The sequence below is a fragment of the Stegostoma tigrinum genome, chromosome 34 (genome assembly GCF_030684315.1).
Source record: "Stegostoma tigrinum isolate sSteTig4 chromosome 34, sSteTig4.hap1, whole genome shotgun sequence".
Classification (NCBI taxonomy): Eukaryota; Metazoa; Chordata; class Chondrichthyes; order Orectolobiformes; family Stegostomatidae; genus Stegostoma; species Stegostoma tigrinum.
The window spans coordinates 27,307,571-27,325,578 of record NC_081387.1 but is presented as its reverse complement, the minus strand read 5'-3'; the positions used below and the strand labels follow the sequence as shown (position 1 = coordinate 27,325,578).

The window sequence follows — 18,008 nt, the reverse complement described above, 5'->3', positions numbered from 1 at the left end:
GGGAGTGTGCGAGCCCCCAAAGGAGGTAAGGAGTCATACCCCATACACAGTCACATGGCCAGAGGGAGTGTGCGAGCCCCCAAAGGAGGTAAGGAGACATACCCCATACACAGTCACATGGGCAGAGGGAGAGAGGGAGTGTGCGAACCCCCAATGGAGGTAAAGAGATATACCCATACAGATTCACATGGCCAGAGGTAGGGAGGGAGTGTGTAAACCCCTAAAAGAGGTAAGGGGACATACCCCATACACAGTCACATGGTGAGAGGGAGTGTGAAAACCCCCAAAGGAGGTAAGGAGTCATACCCCATACACAGTCACATGGGCAGAGGGAGAGCGGGAGTGTGCAAACCCCCAAAGGAGGTCAGTGGACATACCCCATACACAGTCACATGGGCAGAGGGAGAGAGGGAGTGTGCGATCCCCCAAAGGAGGTAAGGAGACATACCCCATACACAGTCACATTGGCAGAGGCAGCGTGCGAACCCCGAAAGGAGCTCAGGGACATACCCCATACACAGTCACATGGCCAGACGGAGGCAGGGAGTGTGGAAACCCCCAAAGGAGGTAAGGAGTCATACCCCATACACAGTCACATGGCCAGAGGGAGTGTGGAAACCCCCAAAGGAGGTAAGGAGACATACCCCATACACAGTCACATGGCCAGAGGGAGAGAGGGAGTGTGGAAACCCCCAAAGGAGGTAAGGAGACATACCCCATACACAGTCACATGGCCAGAGGGAGAGAGGGAGTGTGGAATCTCCCAAACGAGGTAAGGAGACATACCCCATACACAGTCACATGGCCAGAAGGAGTGTGGAAACCCCCAAAGGAGGTAAGGAGACATACCCCATACACAGTCACATGGCCAGAGGGAGAGAGGGAGTGTGGAAACCCCCAAAGGAGGTAAGGAGACATACCCCATACACAGTCACATGGCCAGAGGGAGAGAGGGAGTGTGGAATCTCCCAAACGAGGTAAGGAGACATACCCCATACACAGTCACATGGCCAGAGGGAGAGAGATAGAGTGTGAAAACCCCAAGTGGAGGTTCAGAGACTCCTCAACATGCAAGCACATGGCAAGAGGAGGGAGAGAGGGTGAGTGTAAAACCCTGAGAGGAGGTGAGGAGACAACCCCATTGCATAATCACATGGTGAGAGGGAGTGTGAAAACTCCTACAGGAGGTACCAAAACTCTGCAATACTCAACCACATGGCAAGAGGAGGGAGAGAGGGAGTGTGGAAGCCTGCTTAAGAAGTAAGGTGATATTTCTGTGTACTCAACGACATGTCAAGAGAGGTCAAGTGTGAATAACTGGAGGAGGTAGGGAGACTTATTCAATAGAGAATTGATGCTGAGAGATTGTTTTCTCTTCTGGGTATCTAGACTAGAGTGTCCAGTCTAAAGATAGCTTCACTGTTTTTTTGCATGGCGTCGTCTTCTACGTTGGTTTTTATTGTGCCAATTTCCTAATACCCATCCTGTGTCAAGAATCACTTCCTGGGTAAAGTTGTGTAAGAAGCAGCAAGTAACAGTATTGTTGGCTACTGTCGTCGGTCTGCATCACTCAACATTTTTAATTCTGTCATTTCCCTCAGAGCCATCAGACGGCCAGGAACCATCATTTGGATTCCAAGGCTGTAATATTAGTCTAAGCGGCCCCCTCGGGTCCCTGATTGAATCATGTGTAATGCTGAATTTTAATCCCTACTATTTTACTGTCTTTGGAAGTCAATACAGTGTCATATTGAGTTAGGCAGAAAGAGGTATTCTACCCAGACCTGTGATAATGGGAACTGCAGATGCTGGAGAATCCAAGATAACAAAGTGTGGAGCTGGATGAACACAGCAGGACAAGCAGCACAAAGCTAACCCTTCGGGTCTAGACCCTTCGTCGGAAATGGATGAGGGGGAAGGGAGACCTGAAATAAATAGGGAGAGAGGGGGAGGTGGATAGAGGAGAAGATAGACAGACAGGTCAAAGACATGGGGGTGGAGCCCTTAGAGGTGAGTGTAAGTGGGGCTGCAGAATCCAAGATAACGAAGTGTGGAGCTGGATGGACACAGCAGGCCGAGCACAAAGATGAAGGGCCTAGGCCTGAAACGTCAGCTTTTGTGCTCCTGAGATGCTGCTTGGCCTGCTGTGTTCATCCAGCCTCACATTTTATTATCTTCTACCCAGAGCTGTAGGCTTGGCACCCACTAGTTCGTTGGGTTAAAATAAACACATTAAACCAATCTATGATGAAAATGTATAACTAGGATACATCTTACAGTCAAGTAATGGTAATGAAGTTTAAAAACATTTTGGTTCAGTTTAATTTCTGATTCAACGTTCAAGGAATATCGAGGTTCCCAAGGTCAGTTCATCGTGTTATTCTTGTTCATTTTAAATAAATGATTTTTGATGAAAGGAGAGCATTGCTTGTACCTACAGAATCCTTCAATTGTTTATTTTTTAGCCATTGAAGTGGCTAAATTCTGAAAAGGCATCCAAATTTGGAATATTCCTGCAATGAGGCCTAAATTATAAAAAAAATCTGACTATCTATGTTCTTTAAATCTAACAGCAGATATTTTACAGGTTCGATCTGACGCTGAGGAGTAACTTCTTCCATCTCACTCTAACTGATTACGAAAGATAAAAATGAAATGCCTTTTGATTTTACTGCTTCTTTTTGACTTCATCAGTTTGGGTAAGAACCACCACCACTGTACTGCATGTGATGAAATTAAAATGGAAGAATAATTTGTTTTTGTTCACTTTCAATTATTTATTGTGACATTTTACCTGTTGTGCTATACTCGTTTTGCAGCTATTTTGGTATTGAGGATTAAAATTGTATCAGAGATAATGGGAACTGCAGATGCTGGAGATTCCAAGATAATAAAATGTGAGGCTGGATGAACACAGCAGGACAAGCAGCATCTCAGGAGCACAAAAGCTGACGTTTCGGGCCTAGACCCTTCATCAGAGAGGGGGATGGGGAGAGGGAACTGGAATAAATAGGGAGAGAGGGGGAGGCGGACCGAAGATGGAGAGTAAAGAAGATAGGTGGAGAGAGTATAGGTGTGGAGGTGGGGAGGGGATAGGTCAGTCCAGGGAAGATGGACAAGTCAAGGAGGTGGGATGAGGTTAGTAGGTCGGAGATGGAGGAGCGGCTTGGGGTGGGAGGAAGGGATGGGCGAGAGGAAGAACCGGTAAGGGAGGCAGAGACAGGTTGGACTGGTTTGGGGATGCAGTGGGTGGAGGGGACGAACTGGGCTGGTTTAGGGATGCGGTGGGGGAAGGGGAGATTTTGAAGCTCGAGAAGTCCACATTGATACCATTAGATACCTAATGGTATCAATGTGGACTTCTCGAGCTTCAATATCTTCCCTTCCCCCACCGCATCCCTAAACCAGCCCAGTTCGTCCCCTCCCCCCACTGCACCACACAACCAGCCCAGCTCTTCCCCTCCACCCACTGCATCCCCAAACCAGTCCAACCTGTCTCTGCCTCCCTAACCTGTTCTTCCTCCCACCCCAAGCCGCACCCCCATCTCCTACCTACTAACCTGTTCCCACCTCCTTGACCTGTCCGTCTTCCCTGGACTGACCTATCCCCTCCCTACCTCCCCGCCTATACTCTCTCCACCTATCTTCTTTACTCTCCATCTTCGGTCCGCCTCCCCCCCTCCCTATTTATTCCAGAACCCTCACCCCATCCCCCTCTCTGATGAAGGGTCTAGGCCTGAAACGTCAGCTTTTGTGCTCCTGAGATGCTGCTTGGCCTGCTGTGTTCATCCAGCCTCACATTTTATTAGCTTGGTATTGAGGATTGTTATGTTCACTTTACTATGTACAGGCATGAGCCATCAGTTCAACACATAATGGAAATAGGTCCCTTGGTCTTACACTGAATGAGCATTGCTAAATATTCAGTTCGCCAATTGAGTTACAACATCAGCTGGCCAGAGGAAAGCCTAATAAAAAAAGGAGGTAGCTGTTCAGATGACGATTCTGATTCCAGTCAAGGATTTGATCTAAGTAACTTACTCAGTCACCCCTCTTTCCAACCATCTTTTTCTAACTCACTCACTGACCGCCAGCTCTCTTCCTAAACCTACTCTGGCCACTTACTCCCTTTTTATCCACACTGCTCCACCAACAATCAGCAATCCTCTTCCCAGCTCTCCTCCGACTCCCAGTCGACAGTCCCTCTTCCCAGCTCTCCTCCGACTCCCAGCCGGCAGTCCCTCTTCCCAGCTCTCCTCCGACTCCCAGCCAGCAGTCCCTCTTCCCAGCTCTCCTCCGACTCCCAGCCTGCAGTCCCTCTTCCCAGATCTCCTCCGACTCCCAGCCTGCAGTCCCTCTTCCCAGATCTCCTCCGACTCCCAGCCGGCAGTCCCTCTTCCCAGCTCTCCTCCGACTCCCAGCCGGCAGTCCCTCTTCCCAGCTCTCCTCCAACTCCCAGTCGGCAGTTCCTCTTCCCAGTTCTCCGACTCCCAGCCGGCAGTCCCTCTTCCCAGCTCTCCTCCGACTCCCAGCCGGCAGTCTCTCTTCCCAGCTCTCCTCTGACTCCCAGCCGGCAGTCCCTCTTCGCAGCTCTCCTCCAACTCACAATTTATTTGCCTCCTTAAATTGCATTTGAAATTAAGTGAAGATGTCAGGTCTATTGAGCTTTATAACAATCCAGTTTGTTATCAACTTTTTTAAAAGCTGTGATTAAGTTCTCAATCTGCAAATTCTGTAGATTTAAAAGAAAATCATAAAATGCAAAGAAAGTGAACGAACATATAAACTTGGGAATGATGAACAAGCCTTAAACTTATTATTTAATTATTTATTCCACTTATTAATTACTTTCCCACTGCCATTTCTTAACAGCTAAGCAGATTCTTTTCTCTGTTTCATTTTTAAACTTTTATCCCACGACATTATTTTATTGTGAGGAGATTCTTTTACAGGTGCAGTCCTTAATAGCCTTTTCACTGCTTCCCAACCCCGATCCCGTTGCGATGTCATTTTGAGGTTTGAACCTCGACACAAGTCCCTGAAAGTGCCAGGACCTGTCAAAGGAGGAACTTGACTGTTCTATCTTGGTCTCATTCTGATGGCAGTTGTAATTGCCTAAGATCTCAAAACCCGAAAATGTTAGGTTGTGGTCCCAGTTGGTTTCTGACTTCCTGTTTGGGTACTCACTCAGTTACGCTCCCCACCTTTATTTTACAGCCACCTGTATAATGCAAATGTTGCTAATCATTTATTATTAGCACAGACTTCACTTGCAAAGTCTCAACTCAAACCATATTCAATAGCTTATGTGATTAATATAGACCATTACTAACAAAGTAAAGTTGTCTATTTATGGAACCATGGTCTCATTAGGTTCTGCTGCAATGTGTTTGTTTTTTGTTGTGTAATACAGAAACCTCGACAATGCTGCAAAGGCACTTCCTTCATTTATGGTAAAAATGATTTGTCAGTCGTTCTGGTGGGAATTGGCAGGGAGCTTCTCTCAATACACAAAGAATAAACAGTCTTCACCTTCCCATTTAATCCCATAACTGTTAATGACAGATGAAGACTTCAGGCAGTTAAATTCAGCTGATTGAAACACTTAACCACAGACAAGTGGACAGTTTGAAAAGGTACATTTAGACTTAGACTTGATTTGATTTATTAATTTGATTCATTGTAGGCACACGTACCTAAATACAGTGAAAAGCTTTGTTTGCAAGCAGCACAGGCAGTTTGTAGTGAGCAAGGATGTACAGAGCATAGAGTGTTATTGAGAAGATCATTCTAGCAGGATTACAGTCAAGCACACTCAAATGCATAACATAAAAGAACAAAACATTTAACAGCAAGGAGAGGGTCCAGAAAAGTTTTGCCAGGATGTTGCCGGGAATGGAGGGTTTGAGATATAAAAATAGATTGAAAAGGCTGGGACTCTTTCCACTGGAGCATAGGAGGTTGAGAAGTGACCTTACTGAGGTTTATAAAATTATGAGGGACGTAGATAACCTCAATGACAAGGGTCTTTTTCTGAGGGAGGGGGAGTTCAAAACTAGGGGGCATATTTTTAAGGTGAGAGAAGAAAGATTTTAAAAAGATGTGAGTGGCAGTGTTCTATACAGTGATTTGTGGAATGAACTTCAGGAGAAAGTGGTGGATGCAGGTATAGTTATAATGTTCAAAAGACATTTGGACAGGTACATGAATAGGAAATGTTTGGATGGATATAGGTCAAACGCAGGCAGGTGGGACTAGTTTAGTCTGGGAACGTGGTTGGTGTGGGCTAATTGCACCGAAGGGTCTGTTTCCATGCTGTAGGACTCTATAATAAAATCTTCAGCAAGATTCTCTTTTCTGTCACTTTTTCTGTCATTTCATAAACTCCACAAGATGGAGTTTACTCACGCTTCTTTCATATAAGTGTTATTTTCTCCTTATTTTGGTAATCTTGCAAATTGCCTTGATTGCAAGTACTTACTCAGCAAGACTCAAGTTCTGCACTATTGACCAATTATTTCTGCTTTTTCCAGAAATAGATACCCCACTGTAGAAATGACTATTAAATGAATGAAATGTTTGAATTCTGTAAGCATGAATTTGTGCACTGAGACTCAAAAACATCTGGCTGCCAATGTTGTTTTTATTATTTGTTCGTGGCGATATGGGTGTTGCTAGCTGGCCCAGCATTTATTGGCTTCAAGTCAGGAGTGGTGAGCTGCCTTCTTAAACTGCAACAGCTTTTGGGATGTATACTCCTAGCAGGTCGACCAAAACTGTACTCAGTATTTTAAGAGTGACCTCACCAATGTCTTTTACAGTAGCAACATGACGTCCCAACTCTTATACTTCATGCTGTGACCAAGGCAAGTATATCAAACACGTTCTTCACCCCCTTGTCTGCGCAATTCCACTTTCTTGGAACTGTGAATTTGCACACCCAGGTCTGTCTGTTCAGCAACACTCCCAAGTCCCTACCATTAACGGTGTAAGTTCTGCCCTGGGTTTCCTCATCAAATTGTGACACTTTGCATTTATCTAAATTAAATTCCATCTGCCACTTCTTAGCCCATCTGATCAAGATCTCGTTGTACTCTTAGGTAGCGTCTTCACAGTTCACTATACCACCAATCTGGTACCATCTGCAAACTTACTGACCGTACCTCCTATATTTTCATTCAGTCAGTGGAGAGCGTAAATCCAGCTCACCCCTGTCCTCTACCAAATCCTTGCTTTCCCACTGGTCAAGATGATTTGAAGTTGATCCAAATGACTCTAACTAATGGAAGCTGCATCTGTAATGAAGTTTCAGAGATAGTGGGAACTGCAGATGCTGGAGAATCTGAGATAACAAGGTGTAGAGCTGGATGAACACAGCAGGCCAAGCAGCATCAGAGGAGCAGGAAAGCTGACGTTTCGGGCCTAGACCTTCTTCAGAATGTTCTAATGCAGCTTGGCCTACTGTGTTCATCCAGCTGTACGCCTTGTATTCTCTAAAGAAGTTGTTCTTTCTCACTGACGAAGTGAAAATAATTATGATTCTGAATGGATCAAAAGTTTCCCAGATTCCCAGATTTCTGGATTAAATTGTTAAGCAGTTGGGTGCAATCAAAGCCTTTTTCTGAATGATGTGCTGCACTGTGGTGAAATATGTAAAAGTGAGCGAATATCGTAATTATGTTTTAACTCCCTCAGCAAATGTCTGACCATTTTTGCCAAATTTAATGCAACAGCCAAAATGGTGTAGAATGGATAAGTGAATGAAATTACTTGGTAAAGAAATGTCTAATTGACAGCTTTCCTCTGTACTTAAAAAAAAATGTGTTTTCTTTTTAGTGAGCTTACAAAAAGAAATACTCGCCACTTTATGTACTTTGCCTTTTTCATCCATGAAAATACAAATCTTTATGTTGATTATGAACTATATCAGTTTGTTTTATAGTTGCCTCTGTGCTCACTGAAGTGATAAATAAAAACAGAAAGAACTGCGGATGCTGTAAATCAGGAACAAAAACAGAAGTTTCCGGAAAAGCTCAGCAGGTCTGGCAGCATGTGTGAAGGTAAAAACAGAGTTAACGTTTCAAGTCCAGTAACTGAGGAAGGGTGAACCTGAAATGTTAACTCTGTTTTTTCCTTCACGCACGCTGCCAGACCTGCTGAGCTTTTCCAGCAATTTAGGTTTGTTAATTACCTTCAACAACAAAAACAATCTGATGCTTTTGTACTAAATTCAGTCTGTAATCTGTTGGCACAATGAGTCAAAGCTCATCATGGAACATAGAAACAGGAGTAAGTCTTTCAGCCCCTCGAGCCTGTTTCTGTGGCCTAACTGCAAATACTTGCCTTCAGTCCTTATCTCTTCATACTTGAGCTTAACAAAATGTTTATCTCAGATTTAAAATTAACAACTGATCTTATTGCAAGTGACATTTGTGGAAGAGAGTTCCAAACATCTACCACGTTTTGTGTGTAGAAGTACTTCCTAACATCTTTTCTGAATGGCCTCGTCCTAACTCTCAGACTATGGCTCCTAGTTCTAAATCCCCAACCAGTGTTATTTGTTTATCTTTACCTACCCTGTCTTTTCCTGTTAAAATTTCGAATGTTTTGATCAGGTCACTCCTTAATCTTCATAATTCAATACAAAACAGCCTTAATTATAAATTTTTTTCCTGGTTTAACCCCATTCTTGTAATCCTACGTTGTACGCCCTCCAAGACCGTGATATCCTTTCCAAGGTGTGGCTCTCAGATCTGCTGAAGTGGGCTCTAATCTGAGTTTTGTATAGCTGCAGCATCATTTCTGAATCCTTGTATTCCAGTCCTCGAAATATAAAAGCCAGCATTTCATTAGGGTGTCTTGATTATTTTCTGGACCTGTTTGTGACGTTTTAAAGATCTCTGCACCTGAACCCCCAAGTCTCTTTGAACATCCACTGTGTTTAGCTTCATGGTTTAATATGTGAATAATTTGTCAGAACATCTTTGCCTTGAAGCAGTTGGGTACTGAAAATTCAGTTGAAAACAATGTAATCGATGTTCTTATAAAACAGGTACGAGTCTGAAGTGCTACCAGAATTCTTTAAGTCCTTTAGAATGCAAGATGGAAACAACCATCTGTGACCCAAATGAAATGTGCTTTAAAAAAGTTGGGAAAATACGTAAGTAATAATCACTTAGATTTTATCTTAAATGTGAATATAAGTGATACAGTAGTTTATCCAAAATATTTCTAATAATTACAATGTCAGTGATTTTGTTTTTTTTTCTGATTTAAGTACAGTGAAAAATTTTGCTTTGAGAGCAGTCCAGGCAGATCATAGCATACAAATATACAAATTTCCTAGCCTGGGGAAAAAGAAACCCGGTATACGTAGTAAAACTTCACAGTTGATAAGGAAACTTATTTTTGAAATGTTGGTTTGATCACATTATTGAATATTGAATACTGCGGGACCAGTGTTCTGAAGTGTATTTTTTTAAATGCTAAAAGTATGGTAGTTAAGGCAGATAAACTTAGAGCTTAACAAGGTGTAGAGCTAGCGAATTTTGAGAAGATTTGTAGCTCAGGTTGAGGTTCTGGATGTGAGTTTGCTCGCTGAGCTGGAAGGTTAGTTCTCAGACGTTTCGTCACCATTCTAGGTAACATCATCAGTGAGCCTCCAATGAAGCGCTGGTGTTATGTCCCGCTTTCTATTTATATGTTTGGGTTTCCTTGGGTTGGTGATGTCATTTCCTGCGTTGGTGATGTCATTTCCTGTTCTTTTTCTCAGGGGATGGTAGATGAGCTCCAAATCAATGTGTTTGTTGATGGAATTCCGGTTGGAATGCCATGCTTCTAGGAATTCTCGTGCGTGTCTCTGTATGGCTTGTCCTAGGATGGATGTGTTGTCCCAATCAAAGTGGTGTCCTTCCTCATCTGTATGTAAGGATACGAGTGATAGTGGGTCATGTCGTTTTGTGGCTAGTTGATGTTCATGTATCCTGGTGGCTGTTCACAGCTAATGAACTTAAAAGACCCTATACAGACAACAAGTAAAACAAACGTCATCTACAAAATACCTTGCAAGAACTGTGACAAACACTACGTTGGACAAACTGGCAGAAAGCTAGCCACCAGGATGACCCACTATCACTCGTATCCTTACATACAGATGAGGAAGGACACCACTTTGATTGGGACAACACATCCATCCTAGGACAAGCCAAACAGAGACACGCACGAGAATCCCTAGAAGCATGGCATTCCAACCGGAACTCCATCAACAAACACATTGATTTGGAGCCAATCTACCATCGCCTGAGGAAAAGAACAGGAAATGACATCACCGACGCAGGAAATGACATCACCAACCCAAGGAAACCGAACCAGATAAATAGAAAGCGGGACATAACACCAGTGCTTCACCGGAGGCTCACTGTTGATGTTACCTAGAATGGTGACGAAACGTCTGAAAACTAACCTTCCAGCTCAGCGAGCAAACTTGCATCCAGAAGGTGTAGTGCTTGATGGACACAGCAGGCCAAGCAGCATCTTAGGAGCAGGACAGTGAATTGACTGTGATGTCATAGCTATTACAGGGACTTGTTTGAGAGATGGAAACCATTCTGGGATTTAGATGTTTCAGGCATGATAGAGAGTAATGTGAAAGAGGCTGGGGGAGTTGCATTACTGATTATGGAGACTATCGTAGCTGTACTGAGGGAGCACGTGGACAAATTATGGAAAAATGTGAAAACAACAGGGTTGCTGTGATGGGTGATTTTAACTTTCCCAATATTGACTGGGATTTGCTTGGTGCCAGGGGCTTGGACAAGGGTGTATTTGTGAGGTGTGTCCAGGATTATGTTTTGAAACAATATGCAAATAATCCGCCTAGGGAGGGGGCCATACTAGACATGGTATTGAGTGTTGAGACTGGCCAAATGATCAAAGTTTCAATGGGGGAGCATTTTGGGAAATCTGACCATAATTCTGAGAGTTTCAGGACATTTATGGATAAGAATAAGAGTAACCCTCAGGTGAAAGTACAAAATTGGGGAAGGCTAACTACCACGATATTAGGCAGGAACTGGAGAGTATGTATTGGAGGCGGCTGTTTGAGGAGCAAAAATTGTTTAAAGGCCAGTTGATTAGATTTCAGGACCAGCATGTTCCTGTGAAAATGAAGGATTGCAAATTTCAGGAACCTTGGATGACAAGACAAATTGAATGCTGAGTCGAAAAAAGAATGGAGGCATACATAAGGTTTAGGAAACTGAAGACAGAGAGAGCATTTAATACTCAGAAATGCATTTCAAAAGAAGAATCCCGACCCCAAGATGTCAACTTTCCTGCTCCTCTGATTCTCCCTGACCTGCTGTGCTTCTCTAGCTCCACACTTTCTTATCTCTGATTCCAGCATCAGCAGTTCTTACTATCTCTAAGTATGAGGTTATCTGTTTTGGCCAGAGGAGCAGGAAGGTAACTTAGTACCTAAACAGAGAGAGATTTCAGATTGCTTCAGTTTGGAGGGATCTTGGTGTCCTTGTACATGAATCACAGAAAACTAATCTGCGGATACAGCAGATAGTAAGGAAGGCAAATGAAATGTTGGCAATTATTGCTGAAGGAGTAGAGTTTAAATTAGGGAGATGTTGCTTCAATAATACAAAGCACTAGTGAGACCGCACCTGGAGCATTGTGTACAGCCTTTGGTGCTGTACTTGAGGAGGGATGTAGTTGAATTGCAGGCAGTTCAGAGGAGGTTCACTTGATTGGTTCCAGAGACGAGGGGTCTGTTTTGTGAAGAGGTGTTGAGTAGTTTAGGCCAATACTCACTGGAGTTTAGAAGAATAAAAGGAGATCTGGATGGGTAAATGAATAGAAAAGGCTTAGAGGGATATGGGTCAAATGCTGGCAAATAGGACGAGATTTATTTAGGACATTTGATCGGCATGGATGAGTTGGAGCGAAGGGTCTGTTTCCATGGTGTAGAGCTCTGTTATTAAGGGATAGAAGATGCTAAAGGGAATCGAGAAAGTAGACAGAGAGAGGATGTTTCCCCTTGAGGGCAATCTAGAATGAGAAATCATTAATCTTAGGATAAGGGATGGCAGATTTAAACCAGAAATGAGGAGAAATGACTTCATTCAAAGGGCAGTGAATCGATAGAATTCACTCTCGCTCTCCCCCAACATTCCCCAACTGAGGTTGGTGCTGAGGCATTGAGTAAAATTAAGGAGGGAGATGGAGAGGTTTTTAATTAGTAATGGATTAAAGAGTTATGGAGAACAGGCAAGAGAGTGGAATTGAGGCTGAGCTGAGATCAGCCATGATGATATGGAATGGCAGAACAGCCTTGAGGAGTTGAATTACTTACACCTGCTCCTAGATCTAATGTTCTTATATTTTAATCATTTCACTCCCATGAGTTCCTCAGTCCACAGTCCAACCATCTCCGACTCTATCATCAATGACCTTACCTCTGCCATAAGTGCAGAAATGAGAATAATTACTGAGAATTGCACTGTGTTCAGACATTTTGCAAATCTAATACTGACTCAGACTGTCCCTGGGAGGTTTAAAAAACCCAATGGTGCTATTTCAAAGAAGACCGGGGCCCAGGACCCTGGCCAATGATCATCATTCAGAATCACAAAACAGACCATTTGGTCATTATCATGCTGCTGCCGTTTGTTGGATTTTTCTGTGTGCAAGTTGGCAGTCATATTTCCAATATTTCAACCGTGCATGAGAAATAGCTGTGGGCTGTGAAACATGCCGTGGGGTAGCAAAGTGTTTTCTGTGAATGTTAATGTGTCAGTCAGTTGTAAGATAGTGTTCCCATTCACTCCATAATGACTTTGAATGATGAACGTAATGTGAGCAATGATAACTTCTTGTTTATCCACAGGAAAAACTTATATTGCGAGCCGTGGATGCATTTCACAGGATCAGTGCCAGAAAACCAACATTGGGGAATTTGCTGGAATAAGAGTTTCCTTGAGAACATTGTGTTGTGACAAACAGTTATGTAACAGAAGTATGGATGTGAAAACCTCACTTACAGTGGGCCCGGTTTTGGTGTTTGGATGGTTAATATGTTTTCTGTAGAGACCCAGTTTCTTGGCTGCTGCACCTTGTGTGGCATAGTTATTTTGGAGAATGCCCATTAGCAAGCGCTTTGAAAATTAGAATATGCCCATGAAGAAATTCCGCAAAAAAATCAAGTACAATAAGGTATTGAGGGACAGCCCACCATGGGTTCCCTTAGTTATTATTTGTATTCCTGTTGACATGGACAGCTAGTTCATGCAATTTTAAAAATAAATCACAGGGCATCTTGAAACTTCACAAATTTTAAGTGCAGCAGTGATACCCTAAATGCATAGGAAAAATTTAAAAAGCACTTTTATGAACATTGTATTTTTTTTTTACTCATCACAACTCTAAATAATATCTTGTTTTAAAACTCAGGGTGGTGTGACAAATAATTAAAACCCTTCCTCAAACTTTTGGTTAACTTTTACTGGTCAGCAGTTCAGCTTCCTCCATACCCTCAAAAGAGGATATCATCATTCTTACAAGCACATAGTGAAAATTGTGAGTTTATTGCCAGTAAGCAAAGAGTGTAAAGAGGTGCTTCCCAGCTTTAAAGAGAAATACTCACGTGGCCTCCAATTTCTGGGGGATGAATTTCTCCTTAAATGCTATTTTTGTGGGACTTTGGTTCATATGATCATGTGAAATTCCTTTGTGGCCCCTGTTTTCCAAACTTGTTTCTACGCCATTATTAAAATGGCATGACATGGAAATTTAATTCTGAAATGAATGTGTAGAGTCATTCTGCCCTCCAGTAGTTCCTACTTGGATAAAGGTTAACAGATTTTTCTCAGACTTGGAAGAAATCACCATAAATTAGACAGGTGTTCCCCTGTCTCCAGCTAATGGATTTCCAGGATTCCTGATGGAGGACAATGTAGATGTCATGGAGACTGCCTCCTTTTCTCATTCATTATCATAAATTTTATAGAGCCACCAGCCTAATGTCACAGCTATTTATCAGTACAAGAACAAGGAAGCACCCCAATAATGTACTCACTGTCCTGCAGTTCAGCCCATTTGCTTTACCTTTGGTCCTGCCTGTGACAACACGTCTTCATTAAGTTTTTCTTACAAATTGGGGTTGGTACACAAGTCTCCAGCTAAGGCCCAGACTTTGAGTTTAACTTTATAAAGCCTTGAGATACTTCAGAATGAAATGAAAAGCCCCTAAGTAGATATTTAGCTCTGCTTTATTTTGCTGTTTCTTATTTTCATAAAGGTGTAGTAAGCCGCAATCGATTGCATGCTAACTGTTTCACTCAGTTCAGTGGTACTGCCCGTTTATATATAAATACCTGATAGGGTCGAGGCAGGCATAGTCAGATGGTATCACTTGAAATGCCTTCTTGTGATTTCTGCTCATTGTAAATAAAACCCCTTCACCTAAAGAATAACAACTATCTGCAGTTGGTGAGTGGAAATTTCAGATATGCATTCGTGGTTAAGGACAACATGGTTTGATGACCCTGCGTACAAAGAAACATGATGAGCAGGTACGTCCACAGGCTGGTATGGTCTAGATTCTGTCCTTTGTAACTTTACCCATCAGGTGGCAGCTTGCTGAGTCTTCCATTCAGACCTAGCTCTGTTCTCCTTCTAACATTCCCACCTTTTCCAGAGGTAAATAGCAATCAGTCATTGCCTTGTCACCTGTGGTAGCTGCCTGTTTTTTGCCTAGGGGCTTTCTAGGTGTGGCATGACACTGCTTTAACTTGCCTTGCCACTGTTAGTTTGGCATTTCTTATATACCTTACAAACAACCCATCACCCAAAGGCATGGAAACTGCATGAGTACTGACTTGAAAGTTCAATAACTTATAAGTTTACGTTCCTGTTCATCAGTGCAAAACAAGATCTGTAGACCCAAAGAAAATGCTATTCTCTAAAGAAGACACTCAGAATTTTACAGTCAAATTCAATTTGAAGACCTCACAATATTATTCAGGCTTGTAGGAACATTGGCAAACACATTTTTTCCCTCATCTGGAGAAAGCAGTTTTTTTTATAATATTTTCTCGTTGAAATTTAACTTTTTTGATGGAAGCTTGTTCTATTAAACTACAGTGAACTACAGAAACTGCTTTAGTTTGATTTGTTTTATTGATATTCCTTTGGGTGATATTATAACACTGTCCAGTTGACAGTATGTGTATGTTGTTATGATTGTGATGGAAGAATGTGCTGATTATTAAACCTTGCTCTTCCACCTAGCACACTGTTAGCATAATTCTGTTGATTCAGTTACCAAGATGGCCATTCCCAGTCTTTTGTGTTCTCATTTAGAATACAAGAAATTCCCACCCAGGCCTTTTTAATAAACTCTAAATAATGTGTTTACAATGCACAAAAAGAATTCGAGAAGAAAGTGGCACCTACTAATTAACACACAAAATGTAATACAAAACTAAAATCATACCTCAGCCTCACCTTCAGCCACACTCACATGACAAAATACAAGATTCTGCAGAGATAATGGGCTTTAATGGCAAAGGCCGGTCCCTGTGACCAAGGAGCTGGAAGCAAAGGATAGACTCATACTCATACAGCACTTTTGTTCGAACCAATCCACACCAATCATAATCCCAAACTAAACTAATCCCACCTGCTTACTCCTGGCCCATATCCCTCCAAACCTTTCCTATTCATGTACTTATCCAAATGTCTTTTAAACTTTATAACTGCACGCACATCCACTATTTACCCAGAAAATTATTCCACACACGAAGCACTCACTGGGCAAAAAAAAAAATTTCCCCTCGTGTCTTTTAAATCTTTCCCCTCTCACCTTAAAAAATATGCCTCCTATCCCTGAAATTGCCCACCCTAGGGAAATGACTCCTGTCATTCACGTCATTCATACCCTTCATGATTTTATAAACCTCTGTAAGTTCACCCCTCAACCTCGTACGCTCTAGTGAAAAAGATCCAGCCTATCCAGCCTCACATTATAATTCAAATCCTTGACTCCTGGCAGCATCGTACTAAATCTTTTCTGAACCCTGTGATCAGAGATAATGGGAACTGCAATGCTGGAGAATCCAAGATAATAAAATGTGAGGCTGGATGAACACAGCAGGCCCAGCAGCATCTCAGGAGCACAAAAGCTCTGATGAAGGGTCTAGGACCGAAACGTCAGCATTTGTGCTCCTGAGATGCTGCTGGGCCTGCTGTGTTCATCCAGCCTCACATCTTATTATCTTTTCTGAACCCTGTCCAGTTTAATGATATCCTCCCTATGACAGGGAGACCAGAACTGGAAACAGTATTCCAGAAGCAACTTCAACATCCTGTACAGGCTCAACATGACCACTTAACTTTTATATTCACAGCTCTGAGCAATGAAGGCAAGCGTGTGAAATTCCTTAACCACTAGTTAGAATGGTTTCTCCCATTCCCTCTTCCTATGGAAAGGAAATAACCTAGACAAACCTACATCAAAATTGCAAGAGTTAGGCAGAGTTATTTTAACAAGTGGGTATGAATGTTACACAGGGATAGAAACTAGGAGAGGGAAAGAATGGCCAGGAGGTCAAGGGTTGTGGGGGAAGGCAGGAGAATGGTGTTGAGAAACATACCAGCCATGATCAAGTGGCAGAGTTGGGGAGGCGATGGCCCAGTGATATCCTGAGACCCAGATAATATTCTGGGGACCCGGGTTTGAACCCTGCCATGGCAGATGTTTGAATTTGAATTCCATAAATATCTGGAATTAAGAATCTAACAATGACCATGAATCCATTGTCAATGGTTGGGAAAAAAACCATCTGGTTCACTAATGCCCTTGAGGGAAGGAAACTGCCATCCTTACCTGATCTGGCCTACAGGTGACTCCAGACCCACAGCAATGTGGTTGACTCTTAACTGCCCTCTGACCAATTAGGGATGGGCAATAAATGCTGTCCTAGCCACTGATGCCCTCAGCCTGTGAATGAATAAAATAAAACCTCGAGGCCAAACAGCCTAATTCTGCTCCTAGATCTTATGGTCTACTGAGAAGCTGGGAATGCCCCAAGGACTCCGCCTCAGATCAGAAGGGAAAGTCCTGAGGGTTGAAGTGAAATTCACAAGCTGAGGTGCTTCTTTTGTTAACAGATTGAGACACATTCCTTCAGAACAAAGGAAACTGATGGCACTTAGGGGCATTTGTAAGAATGAGTCCAAAAAAGAAACTCAAGAAGGAAATTTTTTGTAGCTTTAACTACAACTCAGAGACCAGAGGTAAACGGTGCTGTGAGTGCAAGAAAAGGACAGAGGGTAGGTGAGAGATACAAAGAGCTTTTATTTAAAGGGAAGGTTTTCCCCTTTTCTTCAAAGAGACCCAAGGACATAGCTAAAGGGTTAGAGGGGCTGGAGAAATATTTAGTTTTCCCTCCAGAGAGTTCAATGAAAGCCAGAGTTGAGGAAATGGGAGAAGTGCCATTGTAGAAAGTCCGGTTGGAGTGTTGATTTCATTTTTAATTCTGAGGAACAGTTTGACAAATCTTACAAAGAGGCAGGCACAGCTCGAGCCCACGTGGTTGGCCATGGCCATCCCTTTGCTTTGTGGGAAGTGGAAGGAATTGAAGGAAAACTTTTTGAAAGTGAGGTCCAGTTCAGTCAAGCGAATGAGAGTGTCGGTGGAGCAGGACTGGTTGGGCCTATGGGAGAGGAAGAAGCAGAGGGTTTTTAAGCCCTCCATGTGGAGGATACAGATGGACAGGAACTGATGAAAATGAGGTGTTGCTTGCCGGGGAATTGAAAATTTTGGAAAAAGTGGAGACCATGGGTTATGTCAGGATAGTAGGTGGGGAGTTCCTGGACCAAAGTGGAAACAATGGAGTCAAGATAGAAGAGATGGGGGCAGGAGCAGGCAGAGACAAGGGGTCGACCAGGGTAGTCAGATTCATGGATTTTGGGCAGGAGATGGAAATAGGCTGGTTTGG

General features: G+C 42.8%; 1 long non-coding RNA gene across 1 annotated transcript; it reads left to right on the top strand.

Annotated features, from left to right (window-relative positions):
- Window positions 1-5,562: 5,562 nt before the first annotated feature.
- LOC125446612 (uncharacterized) lies at window positions 5,563-13,739 on the top strand. The gene is made up of 3 exons (XR_007246438.2): window positions 5,563-5,636; window positions 9,053-9,160; window positions 12,896-13,739. It is a non-coding gene; the product is annotated as an uncharacterized LOC125446612 (long non-coding RNA).
- The last annotated feature ends 4,269 nt before the right edge of the window (window positions 13,740-18,008 follow it).